The sequence below is a fragment of the Scyliorhinus torazame genome, chromosome 15, assembly GCF_047496885.1.
Source record: "Scyliorhinus torazame isolate Kashiwa2021f chromosome 15, sScyTor2.1, whole genome shotgun sequence".
Classification (NCBI taxonomy): Eukaryota; Metazoa; Chordata; class Chondrichthyes; order Carcharhiniformes; family Scyliorhinidae; genus Scyliorhinus; species Scyliorhinus torazame.
Window position 1 is genome coordinate 127,021,578 of NC_092721.1, and position 21,939 is coordinate 127,043,516.

General features: G+C 48.0%; 1 protein-coding gene across 1 annotated transcript in view; it reads left to right on the forward strand.

The window, feature by feature from the left end:
* LOC140391806 (E3 ubiquitin-protein ligase SH3RF3-like) overlaps nucleotides 1-21,939 on the forward strand; it is a 597,301-nt gene that overhangs the window by 129,210 nt on the left and 446,152 nt on the right. The gene's annotated exons all lie outside the window — the stretch shown is intronic.

A 21,939-nucleotide genomic window follows, 5' to 3' on the forward strand; every position in this document is an offset into this window, starting at 1 on the left:
TTCCTTTCCCAACATCTGCTCACTCAGCGCTATGCCTTTGAAACTGCAGCTTTTTGAAGTGGCATAGCTTTCCTAGAAAGCCCTCAAGGCTTCAAATCCCCTGTGAATCTTTGATCCAATTCCACAGAACAGTACCTTTCACTAGCCTGTGATTGACAGCTTAATGGTTCAGTCACAGCTGTTAGGGGGTTTGTTTATTTAATTTTGTTTTCACGCTTGAATGCACCTACATTGATCCTAACCACAATGTTTATAAACACTCTTGTTATGATTGATAGTCCTCAACCACTTCAAAGCAGCTAAGTGGTTTCTCTCCCTCTTTCATAACCGCGGAAAGTGCTTTTAAGCACTTGTTATGTGGCGAGGAGCTGTCAATAAAAACAAGAATATTTCTAAACATTGCAGTTAGAATCAATGGGGGGCGATTCAGATCCATTTAAGCCTGCAGAGAAAGATAAATAGACCAACCTTCTGACACCTGTATTAAAACCATTAAGCTGTCAATCAAAGGCTAGTTAAAGGTATTGACTGTGAAATTCAATGAATGCTTACCATTTCAAAGGATCTCAGGGGATTTCAGGATTTTGAAGTGCTCTGGGCTTTTCAGGAACATTCAAACACTTCAAAAAGCAGTAAGTTTCCATTGGCTGAGGATGCAGGTGGGAGGAAAGGGAAAATCCTGGGGCTGGATTCACTGTTTGTGAGCCTAAGTGCAGAGAATCTGTGGCATTTTACGCCAAAAAAATCGTTGCCGACCCCTCACCGTTCCTGCAAGTGGTGAGGGGCTAGCAGCCGCGCCACATAAAACTCCCAGCTCCCACATTAAAAACGGCTGGGTTCGTGGCTGCGCATGCACATGGTGTGCAGACCTGACCTGCCAGATAGTGACCCCTGGACACCCCCACCCGACTATGGTGGCACTGGACAAAGTCTGCAGCCGTCATGCCGGGTTCCCAACCACTGAGACCACAGGTCAACTGCAGGAACTTGGCCCATCGGAAGTGGAGCATCGGGGGAGGACCTTCAGATGACACGCTAACGCCGTCCCAACGGCGTGTGATGCAATGATGCCATTTCGGAGGGGGCTGAGGATACAAAACCTGCGTCAAACAGGCGCCGCCCCCAATTTTGGCATCAGAAGGGATTCTCCGCCCGATCGGCGATTACAAAATCTGCATCGGGTAACGATGACTCCCGCCCCTGGAATCTTCAATTTTCTGTCTGATCTGCTCAGTATCTGTCAGGAAGAGCAATTGAGAGTGAGAAGGTCACTTCAACGTTTAAACAGATCAGACCAGAGTGGATAATTTAAAGAGAGGGGTGCCTGAGATCACTATCAGGGGGAGTCAAGACACTGGACCCCCATTCTGGGGGAGGGTCCAAAAGTCCACTCCTTCCCCACAACCTGAGCCCACCCAAATTCCAGGAACCTTGGCAGTGGCAGAGGGGCTCGGGAGCAATGGGCTCACTTCCTTGACCCCCCCTCTCAGGGTGTCAGTGCCATGGTACACAAGGGTAATGCCCTGTTGGCAATGCTAGGAAGCGGGGACTGGGGGGGGGGGGGGGGGGGGGGGTGGCTGAAGGAGGGGGACTGAGGGAGTTGGGGAGGGTCGGGTCACCCTTGTGTACATGGTATGGCGGGGGAATCCGTTATTCCCGTGGGGAGGACGCTCGCTTTGCTGAGTGATTGGGGCTACTCCTCTTGTCAGCAAGGGAATCAACATTTGAATTGTGGGGGAGGGGGGCTTGCTGCTGGACGCTGGGATTGGTGCGCCCGTTGGAAGTGGCGGCCCGAGGGGGGAAGGGAAATCGGGCTGCTTGCCGCCATGCATAAATTTGCATGACAGAGGTATGGGAATAGCACCTGAGCAACGCTCCGAATGCGGCAGGGACTAGCCCTGATTCTTCACTGACAAAATTCTGGAACGGAGAATCCCCACCCATAATGTTTGATATCAGTGTGTGTATTTTAAAGATTGATTCTTAGAGGTAGATTTTAAAGCATTCAAATCCCAACCACTTGCACAAAGTTAAAATTGGGTTCTTTGTTTTCCTTTTTCTACCGTTTATCTGTTTTGAATTATGCACATTATATGGGAGATGTGCCCCTTTATCCCTCTTTTGTAGCAATTGTTATATATTTTCTTTTATTAAACCAATGGACCATAAATAATCCTGCCTTAGTCTGTATTTGACTAATCCAGACATGCTTTTGGAGACATTGTTTCCCCAGGCATCTACATTGTGAGATGATATTATTTTAAGAGTTTGTTCAATCACAAATCCCGGAGTTATGCACAGCCCGTGTTTGACATGCCCTCTTTCTGTCTGTCTCCTCTTCTGCTTTTTTTGTAATGTCTGAATTCTACATTTAAAAAAATCTTGGGCAGTCAGACATCTGCTAGGGGGCCGGGTATTGGGGGGAGAAAATGAATTGAGTGACCTGTACCAGAACTCTTGGTTGGTACTACAAGGGTAATTTCAGTTCCTTTTTTCTTTGTAACATTCTAAATGACGTAAATAGGAAGAATTCTCCAGCCTCCCTGTCACGTGTTTTGCGGTGCCGACACGCTGTTCATTGGCAGCGGGAATCTCTGTCCCCGCTGCTGTCAGTGGGATTACCCATTAAAGCCATCCACACAACTGGGAAACCCGCGGGCCAGCGAATGGTGGGATAATTCCCAAGGGGGAAGGAGGAATTGAAGGGACCCGTGCTGGTGCCTCCCGCAGGGGAGGTGCCGGAACACCTCAGCGCTTGTGTATCCACCCCCACACTCCCAACCTGGTACTAGCACATCTGGTGGGCAGTGGGTAGAACAGGATGGCACTTCTTTACCTGTGACACCCAGATGCTAGCCAGACACATCCAGGTCCAGGCCCCCCAGAAGACAGCCGCCAAAGGCATCTCCGGTCAGAGGGCAAAAAACGCAGTATGCCTCCTCCACGTCTCATATGCTGTCTGGGGTAACACTTAGAAGGAGCAATAGAAAGTTAGACACCACTTTGGCAAGCTGCAGCACTCTGGTGATAGTTCGGGATCAGGGCACAATGTTTTTAGTCACCTGTAAACACTTTTTCACCGACATTCCGACCTGCCTCGATCCTCTGTCTGACAGATGTGAAGGATGGATTGGGGCTGGGCCTAGGGGGTCTGCCGGGTGAGGGCGTGTGGAAGGGTGGTGATCGGGGGGGGGACGGGTGGGTGGGTTGGGGTTGGAGGATGACGTGGAGCAGGGTCCCAGGACACTTGGACCTTCCACTTGGGGTCACCCACAGAGAGAGGTGGCAGGCAACAGGGCCAGAAGTGTGAGTACGCCTTACATGACAGCTTACCTTGTGAGTGATCCATTCTGGTCAACTTCTCCAAAACCCCTGCAAAGGAAATATGAGCCCATACAGGAAACACCCGGGTGGAAGATTGAAGGTGATCCTAAAGACAGGAGTCAGACTTTGTCAAACGATGAGGAGCACCAGAGCTCATCACAGCGAGTCGTCATCATCCTCCATCCTTTGGACAAGACCCACTGATACTGCCTGTCCAAGGCCAACACCCTGTGATGATGCTGAGAGGACCCTCAGAGGGGGGAAGGTGAACCGGAATGGTGGGATGGAGTGAAGGGAGAGGAAAAAGGGAAGGGCAGTGAAGGGAGGGGAAGCAGGGAAGGTGTGAGCAGCATGGGGAAGGGAGTACCATTTGGTGGGGTGGACAGGGCGGTGGAGCTGCCAGTGACCAGGCTTCTTAGTTGGCAAATAGGAAGTTGACCCCTTGTTGCCCAGGAGCCAACCCCTCACCAAAGCGCCTCGAAGGTGCCGGGAACCGATGAATGCGCCAGGCTGTCTGCATCTTGCACGCTAACTGGGTGTCGGACGCAGACATGCATGATGTGCAGCTAATGGTCACACACTAATTGCATATTCAGGAAATGGAAGCCCTTCCTATTGATGATGGGCACCCCCTGATGGGCCGGTAATCATAGGGGGGCATATGTTCCATCGATCAACCCCTGGAGCTGGGGCATGCCAGCGATCGTGGTGAATCCTGCTGCCCGGGCATTCTGGTGGACCTGGTCCAGACTGAAGGTGATATAGTCCACTGCCCGGGTGCAGAGGGCATCCATCACAGAGCGGGTGCACTTGTGTGTGGATGTCTGAGAGATCCTAGACAGGTACCTGCCTGGCCCCTGGAAAAACCCAGAAGCATAAATGTTCAGGGCGGCCGTCACCTTGATGGCCACCAGGATCAGGTATCCTCCAAACCCATGCAGTACCAGATGGCATCTTATCTCGCTGGTTAGCCGACGTCGGCGGTGGCACATGTGGCCCAGTAGCCCCGTGAAGGGCAGGTGGCGACGCCATACATGTGCCCTCATGTACGTGCTCTCAGTCTGTTGGGCGGCCGGCACTCGAGCCTCACTGGCTGGCCCCAGCTCTTCTGGGCCAGGCTCCCCTTCTACAGGGTCCTCCTGAGTAGAGCTCTGATCCTGCAGCCTCTGTGCTTCAACAACAACAGCTGCGACCTCGCAGATAGCGAGCATTCCTGGCTGTACTCCAAAATTGTACTCTGCAGGGGAGAAAACAGAAGACATGGTAGCAAGGTGGGTATTCCCTTGACCATCCAACTCCAACAGGTTACATGGTGACCCTGACTGCACTTCAGCACCACCGCCACCCCTCAGCCGGTCCCCCCCCGATATGATGCTATCCACACTGCACCTCTGTCCCCATCAGAGTGTACACCGATCCTGTGATGTGAGGATCCTCTATCCTCACCACCTGTTCCTGTCAACAGGACTATCAGTGGCTGCAACCTGTGTCAGCGCCATCCCTTGTCTTGTCTCCCCAGTAGGGGCTACTGTGGGTGTCCTCACTGGGTGGGCCGTGTGTTATCCTGCCAGCAGGGTGGCACCAGGTTGTGTAGTGCAGGAGGTCACCAATCTCCTCCATGCTTAGAGGCTTGTGTGTGGGCAGATCCTCCAGATGGGGGTGAGCTTCTGCTGGGAGATTAGCTGCAGTGTGGTGTGGGTCCTGGGTGTGACACACAAGCTGCGACATCTGCCCAGGGGCAGGATGGATGAGAGCAGGGGCATGGAGGGCAGGCAGGGCTTGGAGACAGCTGGTTGTTCTGAGGGGTGGGCTAGCTAGTGAGGCCTCTACCCTGAGAGGGACAGTGTGCCAAAGTCATGATGCATGTGTCCTTTGTTTGGGGTGAGCTCTGTTATCCCCCTGGTTCCCCTGCAGTGGGGCTGCGCTTCGAGTGCACTGAGGAATGCCAGCACCTGGTAGGCCACTGATTGAGCTTGGCCATGTCCATCCCATTGATGATACCAATGGGGCATGAGGGTTTCCAGAGGGGTGGCCTGGGTGGGCTTCCAGATGACCAAAGGCTCTCTGAACATTTACAGGACAGAGTGAGCCACCAGTAGCCTGTAAATAGCACCAACAGGGTGTATTTAAAACACATACTGCAACAATGATGGCCTGAGCCCGTCGACCCGAGGGAGTCACCTCGAGACTACGGACTTCACCAATTCTCTCCCCGTTGCTCCCCCTGGCCCAGACACCCCCCACCCCCCTCCCCAAGCAAACGTGACAACAAGAGTTCTTAGAAATTTCCTTGCTGTCTCACTTTCCCTAAACAACCATGGTGCCCAGGCCCCATTTGTAAACTTGCACTAATTCGCAATCGCGTGACTGCTGCCTAAAAGGGGCTGAGCATCGCGGAATGGTGGAGCATACTGTGTCCAACCTGCTAATTCGATTTAAGTCCATGCAAATAATGGTTTTGCATGGACCCGCCGGGCGCAAACGTCGATTTTGCCACCAGGGAGGGACCAGAGCATGGTGCCGGAATCGGCATCGGGCACAAATCTTGATCGTTGGCATTATGCCCAATGGCAATTCGTGTATTTGCCGTGGCGAAGTAGAGAATCCAGCCCATAGTCCTTTTGTTGCAGCTGTGCAACACCCTCATTGTACAAAGTTCAAGTATCAAGTGCATGATCTATATCTGGGGCGACATTCTCCGACCCCCCGCCGGGTCGGAGAATCGCCGGGGGCTGGCGTGAATCCCGCCCCCGCTGGTTGCCGAAGTCTCCGGCACCGGATATTCGGCGGGGGCGGGAATCGCGCCGCGCCGGTTGGTGGGCCCCCCGCTCGATTCTCCGGCCCGGATGGGCCGAAGTCCCGCCGATAAATTGCCTGTCCTGCCGGCGTAAATTAAATCACCTACCTTACCGGTGGGCCAAGGCGGCGTGGGCGGGCTCCGGGGTCCTGGGGGGGCGCCGGGCGATCTGACCCCGGGGGGTGCCCCCACGGTGGCCTGGCCCGCGATCGGGGCCCACCGATCCGCGGGCGGGCCTGTGCCGTGGGGGCACTCTTTCCCTTTCGCCTCCGCCACGGTCTCCACCATGGCGGAGGTGGAAGTCTCTCCCTCCACTGCGCATGCGTGGGAAACTGTCAGCGGCCGCTGACGCTCCCGCGCATGCGCCGCCCGGAGATGTAATTTCCGCGCCAGCTGGCGGGGCACCAAAGGCTGTTTCCGCCAGCTGGCGGGGCGGAAATTCCTCCGGCGTCGGCCTAGCCCCTCAATGTTGGGGCTCAGCCCCCAAAGATGCGGAGCATTCCGCACCTTTGGGGCGACGCGATGCCTGTCTGATTGGCGCCGTTTTGAGCGCCAGTCGGTGGACATCGCGCCGTTTCCAGAGAATTCCGCCCCAGATTTCTTTTTCATGCACCATGATCTAGAAGATCCAGTGTATTGATGTGAATGCTCAACAATCTATGCATCTTCCTTCTTCAGCAGCCTGTCAGGATTGGGGGTGACTTGCTTCTGCTCCAGTTCTATGACTGAAATATCCAATGCGCCATCTGCAAGACTCTGTCACATGTGGGGCAGAGAGTTGTTGAAGAATTGCAGGTTTGTGCACTCACCCTGATGCCTTGACTTCACCTCTGTATGTTCTGGCATAGTCTCTCCATGGCCAGAAGTCTCTGATCTGAGTTCCCACTGCCACTCCCGCCAGCGAGAACAGAGAATTTGGCACGCAGCCAAAGCTCCATTCACTGCAGCGGAACTTGAGAATCCAACCGGTGTGAACGAAAAGAAAATCCTGGCCCATGTTTGGTGCCTTCCCAAATGAACCTTCTCCCTTATGCTCAATCACAAACAAGGTTTTATAAATCAGTGGTGTTGTTGAATGGTTGCTTTGGGGACATCCCTAAGCCTATTCAAAAGCTGTTTTTGTACATCACCTAGTTTATCACCAGTTTATCATCAACTAAATTAATGAAAAATCTGACTTTAATCTTGTCCAAATACTTAGCACCTATTTCCCCATTGCCAAAGCTGCAGTGACTTTTATTTTGAGCCCACAAATGATTTTTCCTGGATGATTTTATGCCCATATATGACATCCAGAGAAAAGAAATGACGACCACAATTCCAACCTTCAGCTTAACCCTAAATCTGTAAGACAAACACTTTCCTCGCTCTTACAAATGCTTTAACTACTGAAAGCGAGAAGGTAATTAGATAAACTGAACCTTACCAGCTGTGTTAAATGGAGTTTCTGTTGCAATATATCTACTTCTAAGTAGTACAATTTTAAAGGGGGTGCCGGAAACGAGAAAGACCGAGTGTCGTCTTTAAAACAAACCAAAAAGATCATAGACATTCTAGTTGTGCCAAATGCAATTTGCTCTTAAAATTCCACGATTCTTCATGTCAGCTAAGTCACATTTTGGGGAATCGTGCCAAACAAATGAAGCATCAAAATATTTACAAAAAGTATCTGAGGAAATATGTAGTTACAATGCTAATGAGATGGTGTTAAGGTTGTTTCCTGATAGACTACATAAGTAATTACACACCTCACACCCACTGGATCAACAGGACTCCTTTTTTGTTTTAAAGTGCAGATAATAATAATCCTTATTGTCACAAGTAGGTTTACATGAACACTGCAATGAAGTTACTGTGAAAAGCCCCTAGTCGCCACATTCCGACGCCTGTTCAGGTGCACGGAGGGAGAATTCAGAATGTCCAAATTACCTAACAGCACGTCTTTTGGGACTTGGGGGAGGAAACGGAGCACTCAGAGAAACAGCAGACACATGGAGAACATGCAGACTCCACACAGACAGTGACCCAAGCTAGGAATTGAACCTGGCACCCTGCAGCTGTGAAGCAACAGTGCTAACCACTGTGCTACCATGCCGCCCATGATGGAGGCCTGCCATTTGGCTCATTGAGTCTGCATTGACCCGCAGAAAGAACACCCTACCTAGCCACACTACCTACCCACCCACTAGGGAAATTTATGCCAATTGTGAAGGCAGCAAAAGATGAGAAGGATTTACTGTTGTTATGTAGATAGTTATTCTGGCCACCTTGGCTCATGGAATGCTTCCAAAACTGTGCACCATCTAGTTTGTTCCATGGCTTCCAGCTGCTTTGCATGTGTTGCGAGGATATAGTGGGAGCTGCTTGTCCAGCATAGCCATTAAACCCATCAAAAGTGCATCAGAAACCCAGTTATATCAAAGAACCCTAATGTGCATATGGTGATGTGGCTCCTCTTAGTTCAAGGTCACCATCAAAATGTGGCAAGGTGTAAAGATGGTCATAAATTGCAATCTCAGTCTCACCATTGCAACATTTCTGCTTTAATTAAAAAAAAATAGAGTGATTAAAAGCACAAAATAAGCAGCACAGTCTATCAGTGAAGTCCAGAAAAAACTATGGAGACAGTTAGGTTTTTATAGAGAAAACTATGAAGACTGTTGCGAAGACTGAAATATTAAAAATGCTGGATGAAAAATTCAAAGTCATCTCATTAAGTCAATGAAGATGGCTCATTGATGTGAGGAAGTGCAGTATGTTTGTAATTTTATAGGTTTATAGGAATAAATATTGGCCTGGCCAATATTTATCCCTCCACCAACATTGCCAAAATAGATTATTTACTCATCAACTCATTGCTGTTAATGGGACCTGGCTGGAGCAAATTGGCTGGCACATTCTAAACTTCAGCAATGATGATCTCTGTTCGGTACTATGCCCTAAGAGGGCATTGGTGACCAGGGACTTCCATGTGTTGGGGCTGGTTTAGCACAGTGGGCTAAACAGCTGGCTTGTAATGCAGAACAAGGCCAGCAGCGCGGGTTCAATTCCCGTACCGGTCTCCCCGAACAGGCGCCGGAATATGGCGACTAGGGGCCATTTCATTGAAGCCTACTTGTGACAATAAGCGATTACTATTATTATTATTGTTGCTCTATGGTTATGCTTCACAAAATATTGCAGGGGCTTGTCGTTGCCTTCTGCAGGCTTTGGCTGACCAGGCAACTCTCCTGCTCTGCAACTGTCTCACTCTTACCTAGACAATCTACTTAGGCTTATCAGAAGGATTTTAATGGTTGATGGTCAACCTGCTTGGCCGCACCACGAATATTCCTTCTGTGGCCATCAAGTCCTGGGATCGGATTTGAGACGAAAGCTTCTGGCTCAGAGGTAAGGATACTGCGCCGCAATGTCTCCTGCAACAGTGACTTTACTTCAGGAATACTTCATTGGTTGTATTGTGTTTTGGAATGTCCTGAAATTGTGAATTGCGTAACAGTAAGATCCAAATGTTTCTGTTGATTTAACTGAATCTGATGCTAACCGCTGTTTACGTTTTACTTTCTTCCTGTGAATTAATAAAAGGCCCAGAACTTCCGTGGAGTCGCAATCACTGTCAGATTACCCACTCTGCCCTGTTTTACTTACCCTCGTTGGGAACTTCACGTTACTCGCCCACTCTTCTATCCAAGGCCTTATCCATATCCTTTCTATGTGCTGGGCAAGTGAAGCCACCCGCTCCCCTTTTTTTTAGAGCACTAACTGCAGTAAACCAGCTAACTGCAAAGGTCCAAGCCACTTTGAGAAGCTAGAAGAGAAGGGAAATGGGTGAGAGATTAAGGTGCAGTGTGGGAGTTTATTGGTGGGTTGGGAGTCAGGGCTGTGGGAGGTGTTGGGGTGGGGTTGGGTGGGTAATCAAGGGGGTCAGGAGGGTAGTTTGGGAGAGGTGAGTGCCATAGGTACCCTTGAGTGGCCAAAGATTTGAATCTTTCTAACTTTTCCTGGGTAACCATTTTGCTCAGAGTCAGGACGATTCAAAGTCTCTGATTTAAGCTGGCGTATCGGATAGTTCCAGGTGCAGGGTAGTTGCCCATCGGAAGTTGAAACTTCCTGGGTAATTCCTGGGCAGTCTTTGCATGAGGACCTCTGGGAATTCCCCCAGTGCATCTACTGGGGTACCTCCAGGGTACAACCCGCTGGGAAATGTAGGTTGTGGGCCATTGGTTCATAGCAGTCAGTGATCTGAAGGCAAGTCCTGGGAAGTTGTGATGGAGAGGAATGGGAGACTGATTTGATAGCAAGGTGTCCAGGGAGCAATACTGCTCTTACTGGCTCCACAACAATGATTTAGCAATGTTTTTAAAAGCTTCCTTTTGTGGTGGTCACCTAGCAGTCATGGCAAAGCCTTGAGTGAAGCAGATTTGTAATATTGAATATAGTAGAAAGTGCTAGTACAGACTTTAGGCCTATCACTTGGGTAAAAAGTGGCTCTCTGTGGGGGGGCTTTGAAACCTTGCAGGACCCAGTTTCAGGTTGGATATTATTCAGATGTTTTTTGGATCTCTGATGGGACCCCAGAAATTGGACCTCATGCAACCATTTTAAATGGATGCATTGAGGTCAAATTTCTACTCACAATAGGTCAAATTGCTGTATTTTTCTATGTTCTTTTAATGCCAGCACTCATTCTGTGTGCAGGATCACCATTTTGCAATAGACATTCATTTTCTCTCAGTTCTGCCTTCAGGGCAGCCATCTGGAGTTATTTGCATGCTTTCAAAAGCTATGTGGCTTTGATTTAATACCTTGAGATGTAGAGTGCTGAAAGCTTCGCTGAAAGTTTAGACATTCAAAACCCAGCACAGATTTTGTTCTACTTTGGGTCTTTGCTTCATATGAAGGTGGAATAGTCTTTGTCATCGCGTGAATATTAACGCCATAAACTATTTTCTATTTCTAAATTCTCTCTCATAGTAGATCTAGTATGATGATGCTCGGGTTAAGTGTTTTACTTACTATAATATTTACTCTATTAGTCAAAGTGCCTACCCTTTTCTCTTGTCAATTGTTGCTCTAATAGTTTGGAACAATGCCGGTGACAATGTATGGCTGTGGAAGCTGGACCATTATAGAATAGTGAAGCTCGAATAAGAACATTTGAAATGAAAGGACACGGATAGTGTGTCATGGGTGGACAGATGAGTGGGTCCTCGAGAAAGCTGGTGTAAAAAGAGGAGCTTGTCTGAGGTAGTGATATCAAGGAAGCTCACATATTCTGGACATGTTATGTGAACAAGAGAGGGGTATTTGGAAAAAGAGGTACTGGAAGGCAAAACACCTGGAAAACATGCACAAGGAAGACCCAAGATGGGTGGATAATATCAGAATGTGGACTGACTTTTCTCCGGGACGGGCAGCGAGGGCAGCAGAGAATAGAAATCAGTGGAGGAAGATTGCTTGTAGTGCAGCCAAACCCGGAACGAAGATGAATGAAAGACCAGACAAAATACCTCACTTAGTGTTGGAAAGAAAAGAAAGGCTTCCATTTATATAGTGCCTTTCATAACTTTGGGATGTTTCAGAGTGCTTTTCAGCCAAAGAAGTGCTTTTAAAGTGCAGTCACTGTTGTAATGTTGAAAGTGACAGCATTAGCCTGTAAGGGGTAGAAATTTGCCTTAAACGATGGCACAAAATGGGCAATATGAGGTTGGCCACAGTGCCTGATACTCTTGTTACACTGCAATCTGTGGAATTAAGTATCATGCTCAGCACAATGAGCAGCCGGTTCAATACTGCCTGTTCTACCCCACTGCTTCAGGCAAATTTCTATCTCCAAATTCTGTAAAGGAACTATGTGAATACTCTCTCAATGGATGCCATGTATGGGGCAGTTGAATTGTTCCCAAGAATGAAGAAGACAGTAGAGTATTGTGATGGGTAATCTAACTCTTCACCCCAGTTCCAAGTACATTACTGATTATCAAAGCACTAAACTGGCTTTTAATGTTGTTGTATCCCACACAATAAAATATCTATTATCTCCTACCACTGACGCCTGTGCTGTCAGCTGAGGTCTGCATAGTAAGCCTCAGTGACTGGAGTCCCATGTTCAAGCATGTTTTGTTATATTAACCCACAGTAGTGAAATTATAATAGGAATATATTTTCTGCTTTTAAGACAGTTATCAAGGCAAAAATTACATTATTTATACATGCAAGCATTATTATTCCAGGTGAGCAACGTACCCAGTTTATTTGCACAGGTGTACCATAAATCTTAGTGTCCAATTACATTACTGAGAAGGGGGAGGTTGGGTGTTGGTGGGGGGGGGGGGGGGGGCACTTTTCAGATGACATGTGAAAGAAAAGCCTCATCTGTCTTCTCAGGTGGACGTAAAGTAGCCCATGAAGGAGAGAACATTTTTTTCATTCAATACCACTAAAACATTTTCTGGTCATTAACACATTGCTGTTTGTTGGAGTGTCCTGTGTGCAATTTGGCTGCTGCGTTATTCTGCATTACAGCAGGGGCTACACTTTATCATAGATTATCATAGAATTTACAGTGCAGAAATATGTCATTGACTGTAAAGTGTTTTGAGATGTCGAGATTATGAAAGATTAAGTATAAATGCAAGTTCTTCCTCTTTTCACTCAAAATTTAAATAACAGTGCCCTGTCATTATCCAGATTAATGGTTTAGATAGCCCCATGAATGTTAGATCACCTGTCTTTATGTAGTGTAGTGATGAGTAGGCTCACGATGTAGACTGATTTATTTTTGCATTCGCAACTGAAAGTGGCTGTAGATTTGTATCATACTCTCTTACGAGACTCAGTGGATGACCTTTCCTATGTCCACAAAAGCAAAATGCTGTCGATTCTGGAAATAAGGAAGAAAAAACTGCTGGTGCCGCCAATATTCAGCACGTCATACAGTATCTGAGGACAGCCATGATGTGGAGATGCCAGCGTTGGACTGGGGTGGGCACATGATGAAGGAGCTATTCTCCAAAACCTATTGATTCAAAAAAAACCTGTTGGACTTTACCCTGGTGTTGTAAGACTTCTTACAGTATCTGAGGAGAGAGAGGAAGACTGAGTTAACCTTTCATGCCAATGATTTGTCATCAGGACTGCTATTATTTTGGCTTCTAGATTATGGTCAAAAAATTGCTGTGTTTGAATGTAACCATCAGGACGAAACAAAAAGGAGACTGCTCCTATCCACTTTCTCATTCAGGAGATCGGTATGTGAAATGTGTTTGAAATTCCTCACCTCCTTTTTCACCTGTAACCCTGATGAAAAGTTTGCAGACTGAATTTACTGAGATTATTTGCACGTTAGACTGAGTTTTCAAGCAGTAACACTTTAATCTTCTCTCCTTTTGATGTCAACGCTTAAGGGCTGAATTATGTCGCATTTACTCCAGGTGGTAACCAGAAGTTATCTTGTTGTGTGTTGCTTTGTCTTGAAGTGCTTTATGATGTTTAGTGCCTGATCATTTGTTGATGAGCCAAATGGTTCTTGGCGCTCTGTTTCACCGATGCTTAAATGTGGTTTTTAATCTCATTTTCTTGAAGTGGATTACTGATGAAATGATGGCTGAAGCATTCCTTCAAACACCCCATTTAAATGATCAGTGGGTAAATGTGTTTAGTCTCGAGCAGTGCCACTTGCTGAAGCATTAAAGTGTAACCCTGCGAATCAAAGAGAACAGACCAGAAAAACTGCATTCCAATAGTGGATAAAAGTTTGCTAGAGCTAGTATTCTTGAACTCCGATCTTCTACTTGTATACTGATGACACTCGTAACAGCCGTAACAGCCTCCCTGAACAGGCGCCGGAATGTGGCAACTAGGGGCTTTTCACAGTAACTTCATTTGAAGCCTACTTGTGACAATAAGCGATTTTCATTTTCATTTCATTTCATTTCATGTCTTCTTCCCACCAATGGTCTTGACCCCGCTGCTGTCCCTGCACCAGTTTTCCCCATAGGACCATAAGACATAGGAGCAGAATTAGGCCACTCGCCCCATCGAGTCTGTTCCGCCATTCAATCATGTCTGATATTTTCTCATCCCCATTCTCCTGCCTTTATAAGACCGATGTGATCCCATTTTCATAGAATTCCTACAGTGCAGAAGGAGGCCATTCAGCCCAGCAAGTCTGCACCGACCCTCTGAAAGAGCACTCTAACCAGGCTCCACACTCTGGAATTCTTTCCCTAAACCCCTGCCTGGGCCTTTCTCTCCTCTTCTCCTGTAAGATCCTCCTTAAAATTTACCTCTTTGACCAAGCTTATATTTACCCATCCTAATTATCTTTTTATTTGGCTCAGTGTTGCAATGCTGCCTCTGAAATGCTTTGGGACAATTCCCTAAACGGAATTAGTTGCTGAGATCAAGAATTATAAGAATGGATAAGTCCACTAGATATTGGGCCGACAATTGTAATTGTGAGCTTGACGGAGGCAACCTAGAGAGAGTGTCCAATAAAAGAGTGTGTTAAATTAAAGAGAAAAGATTTATAATTTCAACAAACTTAAGTGAGAAAACCTCTAACTATTATGCTACAAAATGGGTGTGGCATTTTCATCAGTATTAACTCTGGGGTTTAACCAGGACATGTACCTGCACAATTCACAATTGTCTGGACAATTGTACAACTTCAAACAGGTTGAACTTGCCACTGATTGCATATCTGCTCCAGGACCGGCGCCAACTTAGTTGTCGTAGAAGTTCACTGATTCAGTCCTCGTGTCATCACTTAGTGCTGGATTCTCCAATTTTGCGGCTATGTCCGGAGGAAGCGTCTGGTCTTACAACCAAAATGTCGGCGCCAGCCCCACACTGACGCTCACCCGATGGGGGGCTAGCAGCCGTGCTACATATCTGCAGATACGGACGGAGAATGGCCGGGACCATGGGCGTGCATGCGCACGGCGGCGACCTGCGGCAGTCGTGCCCCCTGTAACCCACCCGGACCACCCCCCACCAGTCCCCGCAGCCTCTGCCGAAGGCCCCCCAGTGGAATGGCTCCACCCCCGACTATGGCGGCGCTGGATACAGTCCACAGCCGCCACGCGAGGTCTGCGAAATTGAGAGGACACACGACCAACGCTGTTGGGAAGACGACCCATCGGGGGTGGAGCATCGGGGGAGGGACTCAGGTAATATCCTGAGGCCATCCCTTGGCATGAGTACGCTGTTTTTGAGGGGGCGAAGCTTCCGAAACACGGCGCCCCCCCTCCGATTTTGGCCTAAAAATGGATTCTCCGGCCAATCGCCGAATGCAATTCCGACGTCGGCAATTGGCGAATCCAGCCCTTAGTTTCTGAAACGGAGAATCCCTCCAATTGTTTTTGATGGGTTATTAACCTTTGTGTTTGTAATTAAGTGTCAAGAATGGCTGACAACACCAAAACCAGAGAAGGCGGTAGTTTGACGCCGGTTCGTGATGCTCCGCCCCATCTAATTCGCCGCCATCGGGATATATGCTGCATGCAGTCGCAACCCCGTTGGAGCGTCATCAGCCAGCCCACCCACGATGCTCCGCCTCCGATGGGCCAGCTGCAGACAATGCCCAGTGCCACCACACTCGGCCAAGATCCATTCCACTGGCCGGGCGGCTTCTGCGAGGGCTGGGGAAGTGGTGGGGGGTGGCCAGGAGGTGGGCTGTGGGGTAAGGGTGGGCAGGTACGCGGTCCATCACGGCCAGCGCTATGTTTTCCAGCATGATCGGTGCATGTATGAGGGATGTAGGCGTGCGCGGTTGCAGCTTGTTAGCCCTGCGCATGTTCAGCCTGGGACCCGGCGATACTCCGACCGTTTTCTGCGCGTTCTGCGGGTGTTTCACACAGCCCTGGTGCTGGCCCCTCACTGGTACGGGAATCGGTGAGGGTTTTGTGCCGATTTTCCCATCGGGAAACACTATAGATCCTCTGTTGGCGTCGGCACTTAGCCTCAGGAACGGAGAATCCAACCCCTGATTTTCAACTGGTCCTTACTCTGTCCCACTTTGCTTCCCCGGAGCAAAGATTACATGCAGCAGGGCCCTTTAAACTGAGACAGGTTACCAAGTTGGGAAATTTACTGACTTGCACTACCTCCAGCAAAAGTCCAGCCCTTTGCATCAAAGATTCATTTCATTTCAAACCGCCATGGTTTTGGCCTAACTCCCACAAATTATTCAAAGTGGAATTTCTGTCCCTTATCGTTATTAATTGATGTTAATTAAAAACATCAGCCTGCCTTATTATTACTGTATGGAAAATATAGTTCTCGGTACATACATATCATTCTATGACTGAGGTTTGGTTGGATTGTAGCATTTCAGGAAAGGGTCAACATTTGGGGAACTCTGATTGACTGGGCTTTTCCCGCCCATTCAATATTTGTCAGCAAATTGGGAGCACAGTAAGAAGTCTTACAACACCAGGTTAAAGTCCAACAGGTTTGTTTCGATATCACTAGCTTTCGGAGCGCTGCTCCTTCCTCAGGTGAATGCCTTTGGACCATTCACCTGAGGAAGGAGCAGCGCTCCGAAAGCTAGTGACATCGAAACAAACCTGTTGGACTTTAACCTGGTGTTGTAAGACTTCTTACTGTGCTCACCCCAGTCTAACGCCGGCATCTCCACATCATGGCTAGCAAATTGTGAGTTAGTGAGTGTTTATGTTTGCACTCCCCACCCACCCCATAATGTCACAGAACAACTTTGTGTCTGCCAAACTTTTCTGGGCTACCTAGAAATTCTAACTGGTGTGGATTGACTAAAGGGAAAAGAGTAATGATAATCGATACATTTGGAATTGACTACTTCCATCAAGAACATAATGAACCAAGGATCCAATAGTTAAATGGTCATTATTATGGATTTAGAATTACTATATAGCTACCAAGTTTTATTTCAAATTTCATTTAATGAATTTAAATTCCTCGGTTGCTCCAGTGTGATTTAAACTCGTGTCTTTGGAACATAAATCCAGATGTGCATCACTCCATTTGAGCTGGGAGCTAACAAATGTGATTGACATGTATTTACATTATTGTATCAACGGTAAAGAAACACCCAACAGATAGGTAGACGCTGGTGTTTGTATTCCAGATGAGACTCCTTCTGCCTTTTCTAATTCAAAAAATATATCCTTGCATTCCTTTCTCACTCATGTCTTTACCTTGCTTCCCTTTAAATGTATCTGAACTAATTGTCTCAACTACTCCCTTGTCAAAGAAGGTTCTCCTAATTTCCCTGTTGGATTTATTAATGCCCATCTTATATTTATATGTAGGTATGAAGGTCTTGTGGTGCAGTGAACAGTGTTCCTGCCTCTGGCCCTGCAGTGCTTTTTGTAGATGGTACACACTGCTGCTACTGTGCGTCAGTGGTGGAGGGACTGAATGCTTGTGAAAGGGGTGCCAATCAAGTGGGCTGCTTTGTCCTGGATGGTGTCGAGCTTCTTGAGTGTTGTTGGAGCTGCAGTTATCCAGGCAAGTGGAGAGCATTCCATCACACTTCTAACTTGTGCCTTTTAGGTGGTGGGCAAGCTTTGGGGAGTCTGGAGGTGAGTTATTCGCTGCAGGATTCCTATCTTCTGATCTCCTCTTGTAGCCACAGTATTAATGTGGCTAGTCCAGTTCAGTTTGTGGCCAATGGTAATGCCCAATATGTTGATAATGGGGGATTCAGTGATGGTGATACCATTGAATGTCAAGGGGTAATGGTTCGATTCTCTCTTATTGAAGATGGCACTTATGTGGCGCAAATGTTACTTGTCACTTGTCTGCCCAAGCCAGGATATTGTCCAGGTCTTGCTGCATTTGCACATGGACTGCTTCTGTATCTGAGGAGTCATGAGTGGTGCTTAACATTGTGTAATCATCTGCGAACATCCCCACATCTAACCTTATGATGAAGCAGCTAAAGGTGGTTGAGCCGAGGACATTACCCTGAGGAACTCCTGCAGCGATGTCCCAGGACTGAGATGGGGCGCTGTCGAGGAACACACGGTTGGGAGGCGGAAAATTGATCTTCTGGTCTCCCAAACGGAGAATTTTGTCTATCATCTCCTCCTTTCAACCAGCTTGGAGACTACCTGGGTGGGATTCTCCGATAATGGGGGTGTTGATGCCGTCGTAAACGCCGGAGCGTTTTACGATGGCATCATCTGGCCGCTAGGAGCAATGATCCTGCACCGCACAGGGGGCCAGCACGACACTGGAGCGACTTATGGAGCTCCAGCAGCCGGCACGGGCAGCGCGGATCTGCGCATTGGGTTGCCGTCTCCGCGCTGGCCCCTGGGCAACATGGCGGAACCCTACAGGGGCACCGCGCAGAGCAACATAGGCCGAAATTAGCCCGCCCGCCGATCAGTAGCCCCCGTTTGCGGCCTTGGCCACCGTGGGGGCCCTCCCTAGAGTCCGATCCCCCCCCTACACCCCCCCCCCAACCAGGATAGCCCTGCAGCCAGAACGCCGAAGTCCCGCTGGATATGACCACGCGCGAACGACGCCGGCGGGACTGGAGAATCGGCGGTCCGGCATCGGAGCGGCATCGTGGGATACGCACCCCCCCCCCCGGCGATTCTCCGACCCGGCGCGGGATCGGAGAATCCCACCCATGTGTGCAAGGGATAAAATAAAGAATTGGTTGTGGTTATAACCACATTTAATCCAATGTGTACCGTCAGTGGAATTTTGGTGCTTTAAACATCTGCTCCAAGTTGAATCTCAATCTTTAAAATGCTGCAATCGTGTACTGTCTCTGGCTGAAATGGCAGCCAGAATAAGTCACTGCAGAGGTCACATAATTTACTCTACAGCCTGAAAGGCTTTAATTCCAAGTACATAATGGATTTGATGGCATCAACTGCTATTCATTCCTGTGTTGTAATGAAAATTACCAGCAACTTGTCCCTCTGCAATGTATGCAGTATGGTTGGACAAGTGACAACTTTTTGTCTAGATGTGTTTGAGTTATTCCAATTCTTTTGCCATGGAATGTTGATGTATTGGGACACTTCCAATTTTGCATGTAGGAATGTTTTCTCTGAGCCCCTTTTAAATGTTACTGTTTTACTTACATTGAGAAGGACATTCGCATTTACATTCACTTGTTCATTTGAACTACACATCATTTTGGAAAATTCCAAACTCCACTTAGCCTTTCAAAAAATCTCAATATTCGAACCATTGACTTGTACTAGAAAAAGCAAATGTTTGGCATTTAAGAATAGACCTTTTTAGGAGTAGACCTTTTAACTCTACAAGCATGCACTGCCACTCAACATGATCATAGCTGATCTTCTACCTCAGTTACACCATGTCCCACAATTCCCTTCGTATCTGACTGATCTCTGACTTGAATATACTCAATGGCTGTGCATTTACAACTATCTGAGGTGGAGAATTCTAACGAGTTACAACTCATTGATTGAAGACATTTCTCCTCTTTTCATCTAAAATGACCCACCCCTTATTCAGACTTTTTTGATTGTGTATCCCAATTCAGTTTCATCAACATTTTTCATACTCCTACAGATAGGCCATTAGTGGGGCACTTAAAAAATAAACTAACTACCCCTTTTAATGACCACACGTCTTGTAAAATGCAATAGTAACAATTCCTGACAACCCTCCCCTTCCCTACCCCACCCGCACTCACTCAACAACTCCATTTCCCAACACTTGTCCCCTAACTACTCAGCAGTCCCTCTTCTAAACCTCCCACTCCCACTCACTCCTTTGTACCTTTTTGTGAGATGGCTTTTGTATTTTTTGTGAGATCTAAGATAGAATATTGCTTGTAACACTCCTTCCCCGCCACTTTAAGATTTACTGCTATATTTGTTGAGGTTTCTAGTTAAATTCTCATAATTCTGTCATTGAAACTGGAAGAATTCCAATTCTCAATAGGAGCAGATACTGAAGTATCCAAACCAATTATGCATGACCTGTCGATGTCCTGTACAAAGTTGCAAACCAAAGTTTGACTTATTTTCAGCTTTTTTACATCTGGTTTTCCTCGCAGAATTCAAATTCCACTCGATCCTAGATACACAGTCCTGACACCACGATCCATGTGGTGGGCCCAATGGCCTCTGCCCCAACTCCAACATTTAAATTTATATCATGACATGAAAGGTCACATAAGTACGGCAAGCCACAATATACAAAGCTATTTATCCAAATACAGAACCACTTGACATATTTCCAGGTTGCCAATGGAATACTGAAGATCGTCTGCACCACCTCACCACCCCCTACATGCACACTGCTTCCAGCAGGTTTGCACATTTAAAGGCAGCTTATACTTCCTTCCCAGTTGCCCTCTAGTGAAGCCCACAGTACAGAACACTGAAATTTTGTGTAATTTCATTTCATTGTGACACCCCTATTGCCTGACACCAATACGAATTAGCTGCAAGTCAATGTGCAGTCAAGAGTAAAAGACTCCACCTCAGTCCCATTGACACTTTTTCACTGTGGAGCAATTGTAAGCTCACAAATAATTCCTGTTTTCACAGGCCTTGTGAAAGGACCGGAGATAAGCTTGTCACCTTGTGAAAGGAGGTGAAATGATGGAACCTTGAAATGAGCAGTTTTGATGCCAGTGAGTTTATGCTCACCTGCAATAGTACTCCAACCCAGTCAATCAACTTATCGAGGAAAGGCTAATATTTACAGAAGTACTTGCCCATATATCTTACTGAGATTAGTGATTGTTGTGACTAGAATGCAGTGGAATATGGTTTTATACTTGTACGGGATGCTTTTCTCTTGTTTTGCAAAGCTCTAGAGTTAATCTATCTACCACTTGGGGTGTTTCCAAGAAGCCATGAAACATTCCAGAATAGTTGATGTCATTTCCAATGGTTACAGAGTTCATCATGTAGATTTCTTGACAGTACGTTTGATTGTGGTGTAGATACTCGAGGTACCCTCAATAACGAAGCTTAGAGATTAAACTGTAAAGAAGGCTTTATTAGACTAAGAACTATGTTAGAGTTGAGACAAGTGCTGACTGCTACACAGCCCATGAGGCAGCCCTTTATATATGGCTCACAGATGGGCGGAGCCAGAGGCGGTGTCCCCAGGGTTCCAAGCCCGGTCTTAAGGGGACATCACCTTACATGATGATAAGGCAGTAACCGTTTATCACATTCACCCCCTGTTTAAAAAGAGTCCGGCGGGGGTGAAGTGCCATCATAGGTCCATCCGTCTCGGTGGCCGGATCGTCCTCAGCAACCTTCTCAATTCGGGCGGTGGTGCGGCGGGCACGGACGTCCCGGTTGAGGGCACATCCGGGAGCACAGCGGTCGGAGCTTCGATCTGGGTCGGGGCAGGGGGACTAGGCAGGGCCGGGGGTAGCGGCACCGGTGGGGCGTGTAAAGGGGGGGGGCGCACGGTAGGAGCTCACCAACGGGTGGTAGGGCCGGAAGGGGGTGTGTTGTAGATGGCGCCAGGTCCTGCAGGGGAGCGGTGCGGGAAGGGGCGTCTGTGGTGGGGGATCCAGCGGGTGCCAGATCCCGGAGGGAAACCGTACCTTGCCTGCCGTCGGGGTACTCAGCGTAGGCGTAACTGGGGTTGGCGTGGAGCAGCCGGACCTTTTTGACTAGGGGGTCCATTTTATGGCTCCTCGCGTGACTCCGGAGAAGAACAGGTCCCGGAGCCATCAGCCAAGGTGGAAGCGAGACCCCGGAGGTAGACTTTCTGGGGAAGACAAACAATCGGTTGTGAGGGGTCTCATTCGTGGCCGTGCAGAGGAGTGACCTAATGGAGTGTAGGGCATCGGGTAGGACCTCCTGCCAGCGGGT